Below are 19748 nucleotides of genomic sequence, written 5' to 3' on the forward strand. Positions count from 1 at the left end.
TCCAAAGAATGGTTAGCCAGCTGGTGGGTTCTTAACCGTTATACAATAGAGCCATTCTAACAAGCTTACTTCCCTGAGCCTTTTGATTTCTTCCTCAAAGCTCTGCCAGGGGAACTCTGTCATTTGCCCTTAATTTAATAGGAGCCTTTTGTCCCTGCAAGCCTCCAGTAACCATCGCAACAATATTTTAGGACCATTTGCAGGTGTTCTTGCCAGGGAGTTTTCAGTCATGGGAGAATGCTCCCTTATTGGACAGTTCTCCCTTACAGAGCTTATCTTTCACCATCCCTAACCCCTACCCAAGTCCAATGCTATCAAGATCTACTTCCTGGCTTGCTCTCTCCCACCTCCACCCCAGATTTCTTTTGCTACAATTAATTGGGTCCTGAAGTTCCTTTGGTAAATAATTCCTTTTTGCCTCTAGCAAGGAAGTACTTCCCTAGTTGGCCCATGCTGAGACTTGTTAAAGAACTAGAGGACAAGGAGGGGGAGTGGGGTCAGATCTTGAAGAGAACAATTACTATCCTCCAAAGCATCCAACTCAGTCGAGGTTTTGGTATGGTCTTCAGGCAAGAGAAGGCTGCTATTCTTCAGCAAAACAAAGTAGGCTGTGCTTGCAGGCCCAGGGGTTCAGAGGAATCAGGGGTCCCATGTTCTGAACACATCTACCCATATGTCTCCATTCAATGTCTTAGAACCCCACTCCTTTCCTATCAGGGCTTTGATTTTAGCATAAAAAACTTGCCAGGGCTGTGGATTCAGTAATCATTATTTCTCTACTATTTTTACAATAAAAAAGTGCTTATGAAATAAGAGAAAATTTATATATTGTCTTCTGCCCCCAGTTCTTGGCACAGAGTTCCTAAAGCTTTGTAATTTCCTAAGTGAGAAGAGTACTAGGGGTATCTTTTGTTCTAATATTTGGCTTTTGACCCTTGTTCCTGACGTGGAACTCCTAAATCCCTTGGAATTTACTGGGTGAGAGTAGTGTCCTTTGTTCTAATGAGGTGATCCTTGGTGGGCTCTTTGATGGGGGCTGGTCACCAAAAAGAACAAGCCATAATGAGAACCTTGGAATTTTTTAGCCCCACTACCCATTCTCCAGAGAGGGGAGAAGGGCTAGAAATGGATTTTATGATCAATCATGCCTATATGATGAAGCCTCCATAAAGATCCCTATAGTATGGGGTTTGGAGAGCTTCCCAGCGGTCAAACACATGGAGTTGCTGGGAGAGTAACGTGATGTACCCAGAGAAGGCATGGAAGCTCTGCACTCCTTCCCATATACCTTGTCCTACACGTTTTTCATCTAGATGTTCATCTGCACCTTTTATCATATTCTTTATTATATAATAAACTATTAAGTATAAGTGTTTCCCTATGTTCTGTGAATTGCTTTGGAGCAAATTATCAAATCCAAGGGGGAGGAGGCCATGGGAACCTCTGATTTATAGCCTAGTCAAATGGAAGTTGTGGGCAACTACTATGTGTGATTGGCATCTGAAGTGGGGAGAAGTCTTGTGGGACTGAACACTTACCTTGTAGGATCTGATGCTATCTCCAGGTAAACAGTGTCAGAACTGAGATAAATTGTATCACATCCAGCTGGTGTCAGAATTTCTTGGTGTGGAAGAACACCCACACATCTGGTGTTGGAAGTGTTGTGACTATGGTAGTAGTGTGAGAACAAAAGAGACACAGAGGAGGAAGAGTGAGTTTTTTCCATATAGTTCATCATCCAATCTTCAGTTCCATCTGCTTTCTAGCTACAGAAATCGTGGATCTCTTTAAATGCTCCCATGGAGGCTTTCTAACTTTCTTTCACACAGTACACCAGGTTGGTAATTGACAAATCCCTCCATATTTCTCAGATGCTTAGTATTGTGCAAGTCATTGCATCTCCTCTCACCTGTATCCCATCCCAACTCACCACTGGTGAAAATTATAGCAGTTATAATGCTGGAGTGAGTAGGAGGTTTTTAACACAGTTGATCTCTTACAATGGGATCTCTATTGCTATACAGCTGGCAAGTGATCTAATTCCAAAATCACATCCAAGAGTATGCTATCTGGGACCACTTCTGAAATTACTTATTTTCAGTTGGGTTTGCTGCATTGGTTTCCTAGGGCTACCATAACAAAGTCTCACAAAGTTTGTGGCATAAAACAACAGAAATTTGTTGTCTTACACTTCCAGAGTTTAGAAATCCAAAACCAAAGTGTTGGCGGGGCTGGTTCCTTCTAGGCACTCTGAGGGAGAATCTGTTCCGTGCCTCTCTCTTGGCTTCTGGTGATTAATTAGAAATTTTTGGCATTCCTTGGTTTATAGATACATCACTCCAACCTCTACATCTGTCTCCACAGGCGGTTCTCTCCTTTTATTTCTGTGGTCACATGACATTCTCCCTGTGTGTCTCTGTCTCTCTGTTCAAGTTTCCCTCTTTTTATAAGGACACCAGTCATATTGGATTTAGGACTAATACTGGACAGTATGGCATCGTCTTGACTTAAACTGCTCTACAAAATAGTCTATTAAATAAATTTTTTTTAAAAAAGCAAAAGGTGTGGGCTTCCCTGGTGGCGCAGTGGTTGAGAGTCCGCCTGCCGATGCAGGGGACGCGGGTTCGTGCCCCGGTCTGGGAAGATCCCACGTGCCACGGAGCAGCTAGGCCCGTGAGCCATGGCTGCTGAGCCTGTGCGTCCGGAGCCTGTGCTCCACAATGGGAGAGGCCACAACAGTGAGAGGCCCGCGTACCGCAAACAAAAAACAAAAAAAACAGCAGAATCTCATGTTCTAATACAAATAGAGACAATTTTCTTCCCAGGGAACCAAGTTAAGTCAGTATTCAAACTTAGAAACAGAATATAGACAAAAATATTAACCTTCCATTTCAGCCAACCTCTAATTAACACATGCATGAAAAAGTAGATTAAACAAAATTCTTAAAACTGAATAACTCCATGCTTATAGATCATCAGCTCATGATGAAAAAACAAAAATTGCTTAATTCTTGCATAACTGGACAAGTTAGGAACCAATGGTGGAAACATTTTATGAAAACACAAATCAGTACACATTCTAATATTATCTCAATTAAACCTACACTTACTCATGTCTCTACCATCCTCCTTGTTTCCTCTAACCTGCAGAACCTCTTCCTTATTCATCATCCCTTGCCCAGTGACTGAGAATAGTTAGCTGGAGGATATCCTACCTGCCTTCTCATCTCAACCAATATCAATCAAGCCAGGCAATATTTTAGGGACTGAAGATATAGGAGTGATCAGAAGTCCATATACCTGTCTTCATCAAGGTTATATTTTTACTCAAGTGATAGACATAAATGAATTAAAAATAAATAAGTAATGATCTTAAATCCTGAATCTTACTGTGCAAACGAGTTCGTTATTTAACCAGTTATTTAACCTACTAAGCCTCAGACTTCTTTTAACCTATAAAATGGGGATGATAATATTGCTTACCAGTGGCTGTGTGTGTGTATATGAACATATATACAAGAGAATATATATAAAATATATATATATATTTATCTGCCTTAAGATAAAATTAGCTTTCTTTAAAAGAGAATTATAAATCCCAATCAGATTGAGCAAGGATCCTTGTGTAGACAAAAATCAAGCTCATGGAAGTAAGCATATACTTTAATCAGATCTTGTGCTATAAATTGCCTTTGTTGACATGATGGAATATAAAGAAAGATATAAATTATGGATGATCCAGTGAGCAAAGAACCTTGTTATTTGACTACTTGAGCTGAGGCATGAAGCCCAGAATAGTGAGAAAGTTAAACATCAAATACAAATAATATTTTACTATAAGGCTCCTTTCTTAACCAGAGGAGTGCTGACTTAATTTGTGATACGATCTCTTCAGAACAAAAGAGATCACCCTGCCTCAAAATAACTTCCAGTGCCCAATATTCTACCAGTCGAAAGCCAATAGAAGTGATTTTCTTAGTTCTCTTAATGGTTTTAGGTCAGTTTAGGTTTCAAGATGCACACAGTTACTAAATAAAGTTGCTTTTTTTTTTTTTTTATTTTTGGCTCTTCGTTTCTGTGCGAGGGCTTTCTCTAGTTGCGGCAAGCGGGAGCCACTCTTAATCGTGGTGCGCGGGCCTCTCATTATCGCGGCCTCTCTTGTTGCGGAGCACAGGCTCCATACGCGCAGGCTCAGTAGTTGTGGCTCATGGGCCCAGTTGCTCTGCGGCATGTGGGATCCTCCCAGACCAGGGCTCGAACCCGTGTCCCCTGCGTTAGCAGGCAGATTCTCAGCCACTGCGCCACCAGGGAAGCCCAATAATAAAGTTGCTTTTTAGGTTACTGGATGTGAAAGAGACAAGGAAGGGTCAAATGTCACTGAAGGTGGAGACGGAACGGTACAGAAGATGTACTGCCTACATTGAACTTTTGAAATAGATAATCCTGTTTTAGCATCTGGCAGTGATCTAATTTTTCAGTGGAATGTGCCATAACTTACCCAACATGAGGCAAACTACCGGCAAGTTCCAAGAACCTGCCAGAAGGGCAGTCAGAGGGTATAGCTGAATCTCTACATAATTTGAAGGAGTACAAGAGCAGGCAAGAGTCGATTTGAAGCTGGGAGTGGCAGGACCAGGAAATAGAAGATGGGACTTGAGCAATGCATGTTGCCTCACCCATACAAATCAGAAGGTACTGCTGAGTCAAACCAGGCTTGAGCAGTTATATGGTACCCTGGGAAAATGAAGAAAAGCCAGGGAAACAATTATGTTGAGTTAGGAAGAGAGAGTCACTAAAGCAGGCTGGAAAGGGAAACAACCCATGTCAAACCAGGAGAAATATTGATGGTCACACAGTAGCAAAGAAAATGCCTGAATAGGATCCACATGATCTTGTGTTAGACACTGCATTGCTCCATCCCACTCATATTCTTGCTTATTCCATACATAAAGGTCTTTAGCATACCTTCTGGAATTTTTGTAATTATGATGTATTATTCATGCGGCCCTGATATCCCAGAGTTCACTGACCTAAGTAAGACCACAGGGAAAAGAATTAAGTAGTTCTTTCTTTGTATTCCTAAATCATGATGGCAACAGTCCCCTCATTTGATTGGCAGAACGTAATGACCATGAAAGTACAATGTCATCTAAGGTGTCTCACACGCTTCCCAAGTCAGTTTTCAGCTACCATCAGGATACAGGGTCTGTGGCCATTGCTGTGCTGGAAGGGTGACCATGAGCTCACAAGAGCCAGCTGTGCACATTTCTCCCAAATCCATGTTTAGTGAATTTATGTTGATAGCTTGAAATTGGCTATGATGGAAAAGACTATAAACCAGGGCTTTTTAATCCTCCCTGGAAAGCTGGTTGTCAAATATTACCAGCACACCACCAGGTTTGCTCTGGTCTTTCTTTCCACCAGCTCTCATTTGTGGCTTAATTCCACTGCTCATGAAGCCATTTGGAAAACCCCACCATTGCCACCGCTTACTGTGAGTTCAATAGTAATGTCAATAGTATTGTTGCCAGATGCATCAAAGGCTTCCAATCTTGGGATTGCCAGAACATTCCTGGATTCCATGCAAAGATGGGAAGAAGAATCTCCTACCTCAACTCTTCATTTTTGTCATCTAGGCTCTAAAAACTCTTAGTATTCCCATGGTTTCTTGGTCTATTTTATTGACTTCTCTGTGGTGTCTCAAAATGAATCCAACAAACAGTGTAGGAGATAGATGGTATTCCAACCCTTCTCTGATTTGTTTTACCCCTTAAGGGCCTCATGCCAACTACCAAAATGTGGTTCTTCTTCCCCAAAGGCATATATATATATATATATATATATATATATATGAAACAATGGGAAAAGAGAGAGAAGTAATGTTGTCTGATGACAGGAGGGGTAGATGGAGTCCAACTTAGCCAAAAAGTAAGCATGCCATTTAAACTTATTTTTTAAAGTCATGCACCAATTGTGCTATACATATCTCTTTTGCTCCATTTCCCAGATTAACTCTTCATGCTTTTTCACTCTGCTCTTTGTTGTGGGAAATTAATACATAGGGGCTACCTCAATAGTTCCCTTTCCTCCTCACCTCCTGTTGAGTTTGGCCAAAGGAAGACACTAGCAGGAGACCTGAAGCTTGGATGGTCTTTTCTATATAGCTGCTCTCCCTAGGTTCTCATAACTGTTCTCTCCTGTGTCCCTTGTTCTAGGGTTAGAAACAGCTCCCTGCTGTTGCTAGTGTCAGGATACAGCACCATCCCTCACTGTTTTCCTAAAACCTCACCCTGTACCTTTTTTAAAAAATCCTTTCTATTAAAATCTCATCAATTATCCAGTTTGAGTATGCCATTTCTTATTCTGCTGGGATCCTGGCTGCTAATGCCAATTAAACTGTCATAGCCCATGGAGTTTAATGTTCTTCTCACTAAAAGTATTTCTATTTGGTATATTAATAAATCATATACTTACGTTGTTTCAACTATAAAAAAACAAGAAACCTAAGAATCATTCTGCGAAAAGTAGTGGTTTACTTGACCTTAATTATTGTACATCTATCTCACCTATAATTTTATGAAATCTTGTCAGAGTTCAGTAACTTTTTTCTGAATGCATAATTTCACTTGACATACAAAGAGAAAAATCAAAGATAACGGAGGAACATTGAGGACACTGTAATATATGTAAAAATATTTTTGATGCATATTGGTGTAAGAAGAATACAGCAATTTTATCAGGGTATTAAATATACAGTAATGAATTGAAACAAATAGGTTCCACTCCACAAACACTCTTTCTGGGTTCAGTTACATTACCGTGAATATCTGGTGACATAATTTTGGTTTAAAGTAGGGAGGTGTTAGAAAATCTACTCTCATGTTAGCAGGATCTTGAGTTTCACATTATTTGGCTGAAGAGTTTCTGGAAAAATATTTCCCTACTCACTTATTCTCAGAAAACCAACAATTGGAATAATTCCAATCAGGAATTAACCAGGAAACATTTCAGACTCTAACCGTCTATGCTCCGGACCATCCTGAGTCAGTCATCCAGTTACAGTGCCTGCTCCAAGGCTAACGCAGTCTTGAGAGTGAGAAAGAGGACATCCTTGCCCAGACTTGCAACCAGAGACTAGGAGAAAGGTCATGTGACATGCCTGACTTGTGAAAATGGGGGAAGGAAATACTGGGTCATTTCATTGTTTCCCAATGACTGTATAGTTTGTACAACCTATGTATTCAACTGGATAAGGGTTATATTTCCTCTCCTTATGATATAATTTCTACTATCTTACCTAATGACTCTAAAAATGTGATCTTGTAGCTCCATATTTAAATTTAGTTAAAAAATAATGTGATTAAAATGGGGAATAAACCCAAATAAGAACAAAAAAGATAAAAAAGCAAGGCAGAAGACATTTCCAATCCAATTGCATTATTCAGGATGGGATAGGCTATATCGTATTAATAAAATGACCCCTGAAACCTCACCAGCTTAATATATAAAAGTGTATGTCTTGTTTACCCAAAGTCAGCTATAGTTTGATAGTTCTCCAGAGCAGTGCCCTTCCCAGTAGTACCACAGATACCCAGGCTCTTTTTATCTTCTGGGGCCACCATCAGAAATTCTCGTTTTCCAGGGTGGCTATGTTGGGGGAAAAGAGAGCTGAGGATTGTCTAGACTCTCACTGCTGAGACTTAAAAGTCGCATGTGTTCTAAGGCACAGACCATAAAACTCATCAAATATTCCATGTGCTCTCTTACATCTTCCAGTCTCTATATAGTTAGTTCTGGACAATAAGACTACTTCCAGCCAATAGGCTATGAGCGGAAATGGCATGTCATTTCTGGAATGAGGCACTTAAGTTCTTCAAGCTTTCTCTCCCCCTGCCACGTGACTGCAGTTCCAAATGGTAGAGCTACAAGATTTAAAAGGAAAAAAAAAAAAAAGAACCTGATCCCTAAGTCACTATTTAGAAGGGAGCTGCCCTAGAGAGCTACTGGAACTACAGATGGCTTTGTGTAGGCAAGAGCAGAGTAAAGTTGTACGTGCTAAGCCTTAAGATTTGGAATTGCTTTCACAACATAACCCAGCCTATCTTTACTGATACCCCAGTGAAGATGAATACTTCAGAACTCAGCTCTTCAGTGGAGAAAGTTATAATGAGTTCGGTTTCCTAGAATCCTACTACTGTTGAAAGATGAATATTACAACTCAAAGTTAACAGCATTGCATGAACAGGGATAAAGTTATGTGGCAAGAAATGCGTCTATCCAGTTTAGAAGCAGTGATATATTTTAAATATAACAGCTAGTTCTCCCAAGAACAGATTTTATCTTACCCCTAACCATTTTTTTTTTTCACTTTCTTTTCAGAATCTAAAATAATCTGACTAAGGGTTTTTTAACTGATGGCCAACAAATGTTTTCATAACAGACCTGAGTGACCATTTCCCCACAGTAAAGGATAATAAATTTTCAGGCATTCAGTTCTCTTATTAAAATAGGTCTTCCCAATTGCCTTTTCTCACATATCAAAAATAATTTCAAGTATTTTTTAAATTGAGCATGATATAGATTACAGAAACTGTAGACTCATAATCTCACTCCCTATATAAAAGATACTATTAATATTTTTAATGTGTTGGCTTCAGATTTTTTTTTATTTGGAAGTAGAAAGGGCCTGACCCTCTCTAAAATTGGAAACAATTCATGTTAGATGGTCCTAGGAGAAACAAGGCTATAAAGTTATTTTTACTAACTTTGCAGATTTTAGTTTAAATATAAGTTGTACATAGTTTGAAATTACTTAATGGGAAACAGACATCCTTGCCTCTTGGTTGGGCCAAACCTCATGACTGGGAAATGTACAGCCAGAGAAACCATGAAAGTACATTTTAAATTTTGCTTTGAGTTTTGAATCCTTTGGTTTCAGTCAAGGTATATGAAGTCAGGTTTATGACTAAGAAAGCCACTTCTTCCCTCTCATGCAATGAATCAGAGGCAACAGGCAGTTAGCTAGAGCTCAGCATATCAGAGAGAGAATTGCTAAGCGGTCAAATACTCTTTTTTTTTTTTTTTTTACATCTTTATTGGAGTATAATTGCTTTACAATGGTGTGATAGTTTCTGCTTTATAACAAAGTGAATCAGTTATACATATACATATGTTCCCATATCTCTTCTCTCTTTTAAAGACAATAGCAGGAAACAAAATGTCCAAGTACTACTTTAAATTTATAGAACTATTATAAACCTAGGAATTTTTTTAACACTCAAAACAACATAAAAAAGAAGTCTTAAAGATATCTCTTATAGAAGAAATGGAAAATCAGTCATGTTATGAAGTGATTAGTAATAAAAAATTTCTCCCCTTGCTTATAGTATTTCTTTAATAATTGATTTTATATATATTATTCTTTTAAACATGTCACCCTTTGTTATGGTACAGGAAAAAAATTACAGGTGAATTTTCAGAATCTCTTGTATCGCTCACATACCAGGAGGATTTTTTTTTCTTTGTTTCCATAATCTGGGGCTTTGTTGGGCAGCCTGGAATAGGGGGTGAAGGATGAGACAGTAAGAACAGTAAACAGACCTAGAGTCTGTCATTCAGAGTGAAGTAAGTCAGAAAGAGAAAGACAAATACCGTATGCTAACACATATATATGGAATTTAAGGAAAAAAAAATGTCATGAAGAACCTAGCGGTAAGACAGGAATAAAGACACAAACCTACTAGAGAATGGACTTGAGGATTTAGGGAGGGGGAAGGGTGAGCTGTGACAAAGCAAGAGAGAGGCATGGACATATAGACACTACCAAACGTAAAGTAGATAGCTAGTGGGAAGCAGCCGCATAGCACAGGGAGATCAGCTAGGTGCTTTGTGACCACCTAGAGGGGTGGGATAGGGAGGGTTGGAGGGAGGGAGCCGCAAGAGGGAAGAGTTATGGGAACATATGTATATGTATAACTGATTCACTTTGTTATAAAGCAGAAACTAACACACCATTGTAAAGCAATTATACCCCAATAAAGATGTTTTAAAAAAAAAGAACAGTAAGCTGAAACCCATTCGATTGATCTTCACTGCTCAGGGCTGGGAGTTATTCCTTTGTAAAGAAAGAGTGAAAGGGCAGAGATAGGAGAGACAAGAGGCTGGGTTAAAGGAAAATTTTTAAAGATCTTAGAAATAGAGGGAGAAGATTGGGATTAAGTTGCCATACTGTGATGAGTGGGTCTTTGGGGTGACTGAAAGATAGATGAAGAGGATTTTTATGTTGGGTTTTGTGTTATGAATGGAAATCTTCTCTTCCAGAGGATTCAGTAAAAATTAAAGAATCTCTTTCCCAATTACAGATGATTTTTCTCAATAAAATGCTGAAATGGGCCAAAGAGTGACCAGCTTCATAGGTTGTTCTGACTTTTAACAAGGTATTTTAATTATCTAGAAAAAAAAAGTTAACCAGACATCATTTTGCTATACAAAGCCAATAGGAAAACAATAAATAATGATTGATCAATGTGGTCAATCACTTAAAGAAAATTCTCAAAATAACACACTGGGATCAGAACATATATTTCAGCGAGGAATGCTTCCACTTAGAAGTATCAGAAAGCATGTCTAACAGGAGCTTAACAATGGTGGGATGCTTTTCTTACATCACAAGAAATCTGAAAATAAGCCTCTGTTGGCATTTGTTCAGCAGCTCTATGATGGCAGACCTAGCACCTCTGTTACTTTCTTTACTTTTCATGATTGAAATGTGTCTGCCACTTAACAGTAGCAGGTCCTTGAGATGAGAGAAAAACTGGTTTGATCCTTCTAGCTTATGGCAAAGAAAGAGGATGACATAGGAAGTAGAGTGGCCCCAAAAAGGAGGCTTGGGGAAGACAGCAGAAAGGCTTTTGTGTAGTTCAGTGTTACCTACTTCAAGTTTGATTTCTAGGGGTGTCCCACAGAGAGCAATATTTTTGTTTTTTAATGATTCTCCTGTGACTATCCTCACTATTCAGGTATTTCCAATTAGTCTGGTTAATACCAGATTGAAACCAGAGTCAGGAAATAAGGATGCATCTGGGCTCTGAGGCGTAACTTACTCCTTCTATCCATCGTCTTCCTGAAGTAAAAATCGTTTCACAAAGCAGTATCGATATAAGCAATTTGGCATATATTTGTACCACTAAAAATCTCAGGTTCTTTAATTCTAAAAATGAGCTGCCTTTTGGATAGTAACAGAGGGGAAAGTTGTATCATCAAGGACTCTATTGGCTGTATGAAGTAGCTGGTATATTTTATAATCTTAAAATCTCTAACAACGTAAAGAAAAGGAAGGTTTTTTTGTTTGTTTGTTTGGCTTTTTTTTTTGCGGTACACGGGCCTCTCACTGTTGTGGCCTCTCCCGTTGCGGAGCACAGGCTCCGGATGCGCAGGCTCAGCCGCCATGGGTCACGGGCCTACCCGCTCTGTGGCACGTGGGATCTTCCCAGACCAGGGCACAAGCCTGTGTCCCCTGCATCGGCAGGCGGACTCTCAACCACTGCACCACCAGGGAAGCCCCGAAAAGGAAGTTTTGTAGGGAAAGATTGAGTTTAATGTGGGTCATGACTCAAAACTTTTATATTTCCACCTGGATAGAGATTTGAAAACTTGACAGATTTCCATCAGAATAAAGTCAACATAACTTATGCCACCTACTTAAATGTGCCTTCAAGCATGTTTGAAATAATGCAATAGATTATAGCTTCCAGCATCCCTCATTTTGTGCAGCACCACCTTTCTCTATGTGCTGTTTTGGTGGCTGGAGTGGCTCTAGTCAGCCCCTGTTCAATGAATATGAGCATCTTTTCTCTGAGACATTACAACCCTGGGCCATAATGAGGAAGTATTCATTAGAAGTGTTTTTATTTTCCTTACTGTGTGGGATTTATTACTGATCTCTCATTTAGGGTTGGTCTGAGAGTAGACCTTGATCACTTCCAGATACCTTCCCATGAACGTTTTTCACCTGAGTTTACTCGTCTCTCTTGAAGTTGAAGAGCTGGGAGTGCCCTGGATGGATAGATTTGGCATCAACAAAAAGCTGGTTTTTCAGGTGGGCACTGTAAGGAAAGAAAAGAATACAACTGTGGAAAAAGGTATTTTGTTATACAATATGCAAATATTTATATTACCTTGTAGAACAGGTTTGATAAAACACACCCCAAACCAAGAAGAATAACATACACATAGCCTATTCTTCCTACTAATTCTAGCACCATAAAGAATGTGTTTCCATTTCCTTATCATTACAGAGGGTAAAAAAAAGTTTTTGGTGCTCTACTGATAAAATTGAAAGATGACAAGAATTGCTATAATCCAAAAACGGTAAGAATAGGAATAAATCATATACAAAGAGGTGTTCTAATATATTAAGCCAACAGAATATAATGTTTTCCAAAAATGTATATATTCTTTTATTTATTATTGATAATGATGAGGATGAAAGTAATAATAATAGCTACTTTTTATTAAATGGCTTAATAAATATCTAATGACATGAATTTTATTTATTTTTTAAAACCACTTTATTTAGGTATGATCGTCATACAAAAAGCTGTAGATATTTAATGCATACAACTTGCTGAGTTTGGGAATAAGTTTTCACTTGTGAAAACATCACCACAATCTATGCCATAAACATATCCATCACTATCCCAAGTTTCCTCATATAAATTTCAATTTTACATTAGCCCATTTAATCCTCACACCAACTTTAAGACGTAGGCATTTCTTTTACTCTGAAAGGAGTGATTGTTTGCCTCAGGTCAAACTCATTGAATGTTGTAGAACTAGGAATGAAACTCAGGTTTTCAATACTTCAAAGTATAATTATTTAACACCTATTATTTTTTTTGTCTCTCAAGCTTTAGAATGTATCCAAAGAAAATACTTAAAAAAAGAACAAATATGCATATATACCTGCATTTATATGTATATATATGCAGGCATATTTCAGCATTATTCATAATAGAAAAAATTTTGAAGTCATTAAAATTAATGAAGAGTGTATCAGTAAGTAAAAATGCTTATAGTAGGATGATGAATTTTAAAAGCTTATTGTAAAAAAGATAGGTGATCCACAGCAATAAACAATAACTCTACTTCTGTGGATAGAGATTTAGAGATGTATAAATAAAAGAAAAACATTTATGAGGGTGAAGTATATACAAGGCATTTTAAGATATCACACAGGGCTTTCACTGTTTTATATGTGGACAATGGATCAAAAATAGATATAAAGGCTAATTGTCTTCTTTTTTTTAGATGGACTGATTTATTTTTATTTATTTATTTATTAAAAATTTATACAATTTTTAAAAGTTACTTTCCATTTACAGTTATTACAAAATATTGGCTACATTCTCTGTGTTGTACAATACAACCTGGAGCCTATCTTACACCCAGTAGTTTGTACTTCCCACTCCCCCACTCCTATATTGCCCCTCCTCCCTCCCCACTGATAACCACTAGTTTGTCTCTGTATCTGTGAGTTTGCTTCTTTTTTGTTAAATTCACTAGTTGTATTTTTTTAGATTCTACATATAAGCAATATCATATAGTATTTACCTTTCTCTGACTTATTTCACTCAGCATAATGTCCTCCAAGTCCATCCATGTTGCTGCAAATGGCAAAATTTTCTTCTTTTTTATGGCTGAGTAGTATTCCATTGTGTGTGTGTGTGTGTGTGTGTGTGTGTGTGTGTGTGTGTGTGTGCGCACGTACCACAGCTTTTTTATCCATTCATCTGTTGATGGACACTTAGGGTGCTTCCATGTCTTGGCAATTGTAAACAATGCTGCTATGATCATTGGGGTGCATACATCTTTTTGAATTAGTGCTTTTGTTCTTTTTCAGCTATATACCCAGGAGTAGGATTGTTGGGTCATATGGTAGTTCCATTTTTAGTTTTTTGAGAAACCTCCATACTGTTTTTCACAGTGGCTGCACCGATTTACATTCCCACCAACAGTGTATGACGGTGCCCTTTTCTCCACATCCGCCCCAGTATTTGCTATTTATGTTCTTTTTGACAATAGCCATTCTGACAGGTGTGAGGTGACATCTCATTGTGGTTGTGATTTGCATTTCCCTGATGATTAGCGATGTTGAGTATCTTTTCATGTGCCTGTTGGCCATCTGCACTTCCTGTTCGGAAAAATGTCTATTCAGTTCTTCTGCCTGTTTTTTAATCAGGTTGTTTGTTTTTTTGATGTTGAATTATAAATTATATTTAAAATTTCCAAGTTAGTTTAAATATTTTCATTTCTTATATATTATGAGACTAATAAAAATATTACGACATATCTTATAAATTATCATATTGAAGATCTCTGTAGATAACAATGAATTCTTTGCTTTGTATTACATTGTGAGAGAATATATTAAATGAAGTTGATGATGTAATCATTAATACTAAAAATAGAAATAAAATATTTTCTCAGTGCTAAGGTAGCTTTTCTCTTTCACATTTTAACTTTTTTGAAATTGGGATGCACCTTGTAATCTATGTAAATATTTAGTGCAGGTTATGAGACATAATTTTTTATAACATATGAAATATTATATCAAGTAAACCTTTGGTATATGTTAGACACTGTACTTGACTTAAAAATGGTATGAAGTGAGGCAAAGATCATCGGGTTTAGAGACAACAAATTTCTACAACTAGACACATTAGTAACTAAGACTAAAAAGCAAAACCTTGAACTAGCTAATAACTTTTTTTATAAACAGGAATTTTGGGGAGGCTATAATTATAGCACTTGGTATGAGTAAAAACTCAAGGCAGGAATCTTTGTCTGGTTCATGGATATAGCCCTCAAATCTAGTGTAGCAGCTGGCATGCAATTAGAGACTCAAAGTGTAAATGTTGAGTGAATATTTGAGCTTCTCAGAATTTTACAAAGTTCTAAATATTTAAGTAAATTAGATAACAATGGCAAGTACAAATATATATCTTTTGTACCAGGCCAAGTTCTAGGTGCCCTTCTCATATGAACTCACTTATACTTGTCAACCTTATAAAGTAGGTGTTGTTTTTATTCCCATTTGATAGGTGAGGAACCAGAGGCTTTAAGCAACCTGCCCAAGGTCACACAGCTAGTAAATGTTGGAACTGGGATTTGAACTCAAGCCAGATATCTCTGAGCTCTGTGCTCTTCAACAGTGCACTACGCTACCTCTGTAGGATTTTAAGGATTATCTAATCTATATTCAAACCTCACCTGAGGTCTCAAGCATTACTGACACAATTTGTTAGATTAGATCTTTATTCTTTCAATTCCCAGTCTCATATTTCTGCCTACTACGTCAAAGGCGAGGCCGACAATCCAAGCATGGGGATTGGTGGTGGTGGTGGTCTTTGTGATTAAAGGTTAGGTGTTTTGCAGTTTTAAACAAATAATAAAATTACTATAATAGTATTTAACAATTTTTTGCTGCCCTGCGAGGCTTGAGGGATCTTAGTTCCCCAACCAGGATCAAACCCGTATCCCCTGCAGTGGAAGTGCGGGGTCTTAACCACTGGACTGCCAGGGAAGTCCCTGTTTGACGTGATATGGCTCAGGTTAAGCAAAAGTTGTTGAACAACAATCAATATAGTATTGATTTGGAGGTTATATGGTAAAATTAGGACAAGATCCCACCTATAATAAACAAAATCAAAGTGTAGGAGTTGCCAATAATATTAATAGTATCTTTAAGATAAGTTCATTATCATATAATGAGTTTTTAGCAAATAATTATATCAATACACATACAAAAAACTTATGAATAATGACTCCGTTTAAACAGAGCTTATGCTTCTGTTACATGTTTCTTATTAAAATGTATTTTGCATGCAATTTTTAAGAATTAAATGAAATTATTCAATAACTCACCTTCCTTTTTGATAGCAGAGTGTTAGCAAATAAGACCCAGCTTAGCTTTTAAACAACATATACTGCTGGTTATCTTGATTAATAAAAGGTTTAGGTTTAAGGCATCTTTCTTTATACCTCAAAATGCAATTATAAGGCACTATAATTGTGTCAGACATCGTAGTAAATGCAGAATCGATATCAAAGCCACAGTGCGGATATGTGGACAGATTCTGTTTATTCCCTAGTCAGCTTCTTAATGATTCAACCTGTTAATCTCTGTGCGTTTCCTGATATTCTAGACAGGTGACAAGACCACTACCTAAGGCTCCCAGAACATTCTGCTGTAGGCCAGGCCCAACCAGGTCGAGAAGAATGGCAGGCTCTTCTTAACATAAAAATAACAGATTCTTTGAATGACATGAGCGCCTTTAGCACATGGTGAAATTAAGCAAGATTTTGTTCTCAAGTGCAGACCATGAGAATGAGGAAAAGGAAACTTATCTCTGAGAAGAGAATAATCCCATGTACTTGGCGTATACCAGCCACTGGGCAAACAGCTGATTGGAGGAGTAGTTTAGGAGAAGAGAAAATTACATGGGAATTAGAGTCAAAAACTTGGGTTCAAATGTCAAATTAACCACCCTTTGGTAGTGTGAGCCTGAAGAAGTCTCCCATCTTCCCTAGGTAATGATTCCTACACCAGTGAAATTTGATTAATAAAACCAACTGTGAAGATAATTTTTGAGAATTAAATAAGAATATGTCTAAGTGTTTGATATAGGGCCTGTATGTACTAGATGATAAAAATTTTTAGATGAATCCTAAAAACATCATGTTAAATTTTTTTTTTTTTTTTTGCGGTTACGCGGGCCTCTCGCTGTTTTGGCCTCTCCCCTTTTGGGGACTGTGAAGATAATTTTTGAGAATTAAATAAGAATATGTCTAAGTGTTTGATATAGGGCCTGTATGTACTAGATGATAAAAATTTTTAGATGAATCCTGAAAACATCATGTTAAATTTTTTAAAGTTGGTTTATATGTCATACGGGCCTTTCTTCTCCTACTTTTTAATTTTTCCATTTTTCTCTCAATTTTTGCAGATGACAAAGGATGTGCACCAAATGCAACATAAAGACAAATAATCAAACAAATGGGGCTTATGAGAAAAGAAGAGAAGATGAAGGCTGTACACGTTTTCTATCATAGCTATGCTATGGTACGTAAGTGCTAATAATCTACCATTGACCTAATTTATTTTCTTGCATTATAACCCATTTTCTGTTAAAAAATTATAATAATATGCACTATCACATGTCTTATGGTACTCTTTCTTAGGTATTAATTTATCTGATTGACGTACTGACATATTTAGCAATCAAAATCTATAGCTTTTGTTTTGAGAAAAGATACCACTGATGTACAGGTCCTCACAGAAAATAAATTTGCCTTTGCACCCTCATGCTGCAGAGGCAGGTGACAGCTCCCCCTACTGACCAGGAGGCAGGTGAAGAGGAAACTACGCACATCTGGTCATATGTGCATACGCTAAAAGCTACTAAGAACTTAATTTATGGGTCTATAGGTGGGAAGACATCTAGACAAATACACGCACACATATGCATGCAAGCACACACACAAAAACGCTATCTGCATGCATGCACACACAAAAAATTCACGTTTTCAATCCTGTCCCATATGCATAGGCTTGACAAACGCTGAGCATATGGAGAACCAGTTGACAGAATTGAACGGCATCTTCTTTTTGTGCATAGCAGGAGTACAATCCAGGTGGACTAATGTAGGCATTTAATAACAGCTACGTAAACCTGCATCCCAGGCACCAAGACATTATTTATTTATTTATTTATAAGTCATTTATGTTTAATGCCTCAGAGTCTGAACGCACAAACCATCTACCATTATAGAAGTACTAGTGGGCAATACAATGCATTAGAGCTATGTACAATGCACAGTCTAGTATCAAAACCTTTCTACACTGTAGAGTTTAACAAAACTATTAATGACATCAAATACTAAGCACTTAAGACACCATTTTTATTTTCTGCTACCACATTAGGAACATCAATGGACAGTCCATTTCAACTTGCATCATCCAACCATTTCTAGTATGAAATTAATTTTCTGCTTATACAATAAAGTTTATCTACACAGTTCTCTTGATTTTCATCCATAGCAGCAAAGGCATAGTACATCAGCAGATCAGTACATCAGACAGTATTTTAATTTCATCCAGTTATGAGGTACTCAGGAATCAATGATGCCTGCATTAAGTTTAAGTGTAACTTTTTTTTTCATATTCTTTTATTAGTTTCTAACTGTGTCAGACTCTTTTTAATTTATTGAACTATTCAATCAATGTTCATTAGACGTCTACTCTGGGCCAGGCAGTATGCTAAGTGCTGGGTATGCAGCAATGAGCCAACCAAACAAAATCTCTTCCTTCATGGAGATTACATTCTAGTGGGGAGAAATGAATGTCCTCAGTAACTCACACTCAGTCTCTGTCTTCAATGTATAAAATGTTTCATATAAGTAACAGTGAGTATTCATCATTCCCTTAATGAAGTTTGGAAATGTGAGTTTTGATTGTCTTATGATGGCCTAGACACTGTAGTCGACCTGTTCTTTAATAAACTTCTGGCTCTATTTCTAGTTTGTTGCTGATGTTTTTAAATGGGCCCAAAAATGCTAATACATAGACACCTTGCGAAAATCAGATATTGTGAAATAAAAAATGTGAAATCAGTGGTGCTTACGATATGGAACTCAGTGGGAGATGTGCGTGCATAAAAGAACTTACTACTATTTCTTTAAGACCCTGATCTTTTTCCAGTGTCCCAAAATATAAGCCATCTCTATCACTAAAGTTATCATTCTTCTCATTTACAGGGAGTTACAGAAACGCTAAATAAAGCATGATTTGCAAAATCCCCATAAGCTTTGAAAGAGCAGGAAAGATCATCAAAACAAAAATGCCTGTGTACAGACCTGAGTGGGGTTCACGTTTAAGGTTACCTTCTGTTAAAGCTCTGTTTTTAAGCTACTCAGATTAGATTGTTGAAGCCAAAAGGTAACCTTTCAAGACTGATACGTTTATTAAGTCAAGACTTGGCCACAGAAAACAGTTGCGTTACCTTTTAGCTCCAGGCTGGTGTTGATTATCACTGGGCTGAAAAGTGACTTGCTAACCATGCCCAAGTGCAGGGGAAGCATGTGATCCAGAGTTCCCAGCTACTCTTCTTGTTCCTAATACCAGCACAGTGCGAGGTGGGTGGCCTTGACCATTACTGTCTCTCTCTACAGTAAGGGGTTTGTTGAGGTTTTATCCTGTAGAATGTGCCTGAGTAGTAAGGAGAAGAGATTACATTTAGTTAATGCAATTTTACGGATTCTTTCTCATGTCTCTATAGAATGACCATGAGAGGAAAATAAAGATACCAAAGAAATATTTGAAGCAGATCATGACCAAGTAGTACAGAAGAACAAACACTGGTAAGATCCAGTGAAGGTAATGTCGGAATGTAAACTGTTCCCTAGAAATGTAATTCTATATAAAATACTAAATAGACCTATAGAGATAATTCTAGCTAGTACTGGAGAGCAAACAGCTCCTTTTTAATATTAAACATTTTCCTGCTATTATCCACACATTTCTTCTCTTCTTCCTTCTGCTGTTTGTATTCTTGGTTGGTAGAAGGGAAATGGTTCAAAACTAGTTGCAGCCACCTTCTTTAAGTAAGGTAAAATGCAATGGATAAATTGCGCTAAAGAATAATGATTGGCCTGCAGTTACTCCACTTTTTTTTTTTTGTTTGCAGAAT

The 19748-nt window shown here is 37.6% G+C and overlaps 1 long non-coding RNA gene across 1 annotated transcript; it reads right to left on the reverse strand.

The window, feature by feature from the left end:
* Nucleotides 1-1564: 1564 nt before the first annotated feature.
* On the reverse strand, nucleotides 1565-19260 carry LOC112395665 (uncharacterized). Its single transcript, XR_003002419.1, has 3 exons — nucleotides 19062-19260; nucleotides 12011-12104; nucleotides 1565-1667 (listed from the first exon to the last, which is right to left on the reverse strand). It is a non-coding gene; the product is annotated as an uncharacterized LOC112395665 (long non-coding RNA).
* Nucleotides 19261-19748: the final 488 nt, after the last annotated feature.

Source organism: Neophocaena asiaeorientalis, unplaced genomic scaffold, assembly GCF_003031525.2.
Source record: "Neophocaena asiaeorientalis asiaeorientalis breed wild unplaced genomic scaffold, Neophocaena_asiaeorientalis_V1.1 scaffold249, whole genome shotgun sequence".
NCBI lineage: Eukaryota > Metazoa > Chordata > Mammalia > Artiodactyla > Phocoenidae > Neophocaena > Neophocaena asiaeorientalis.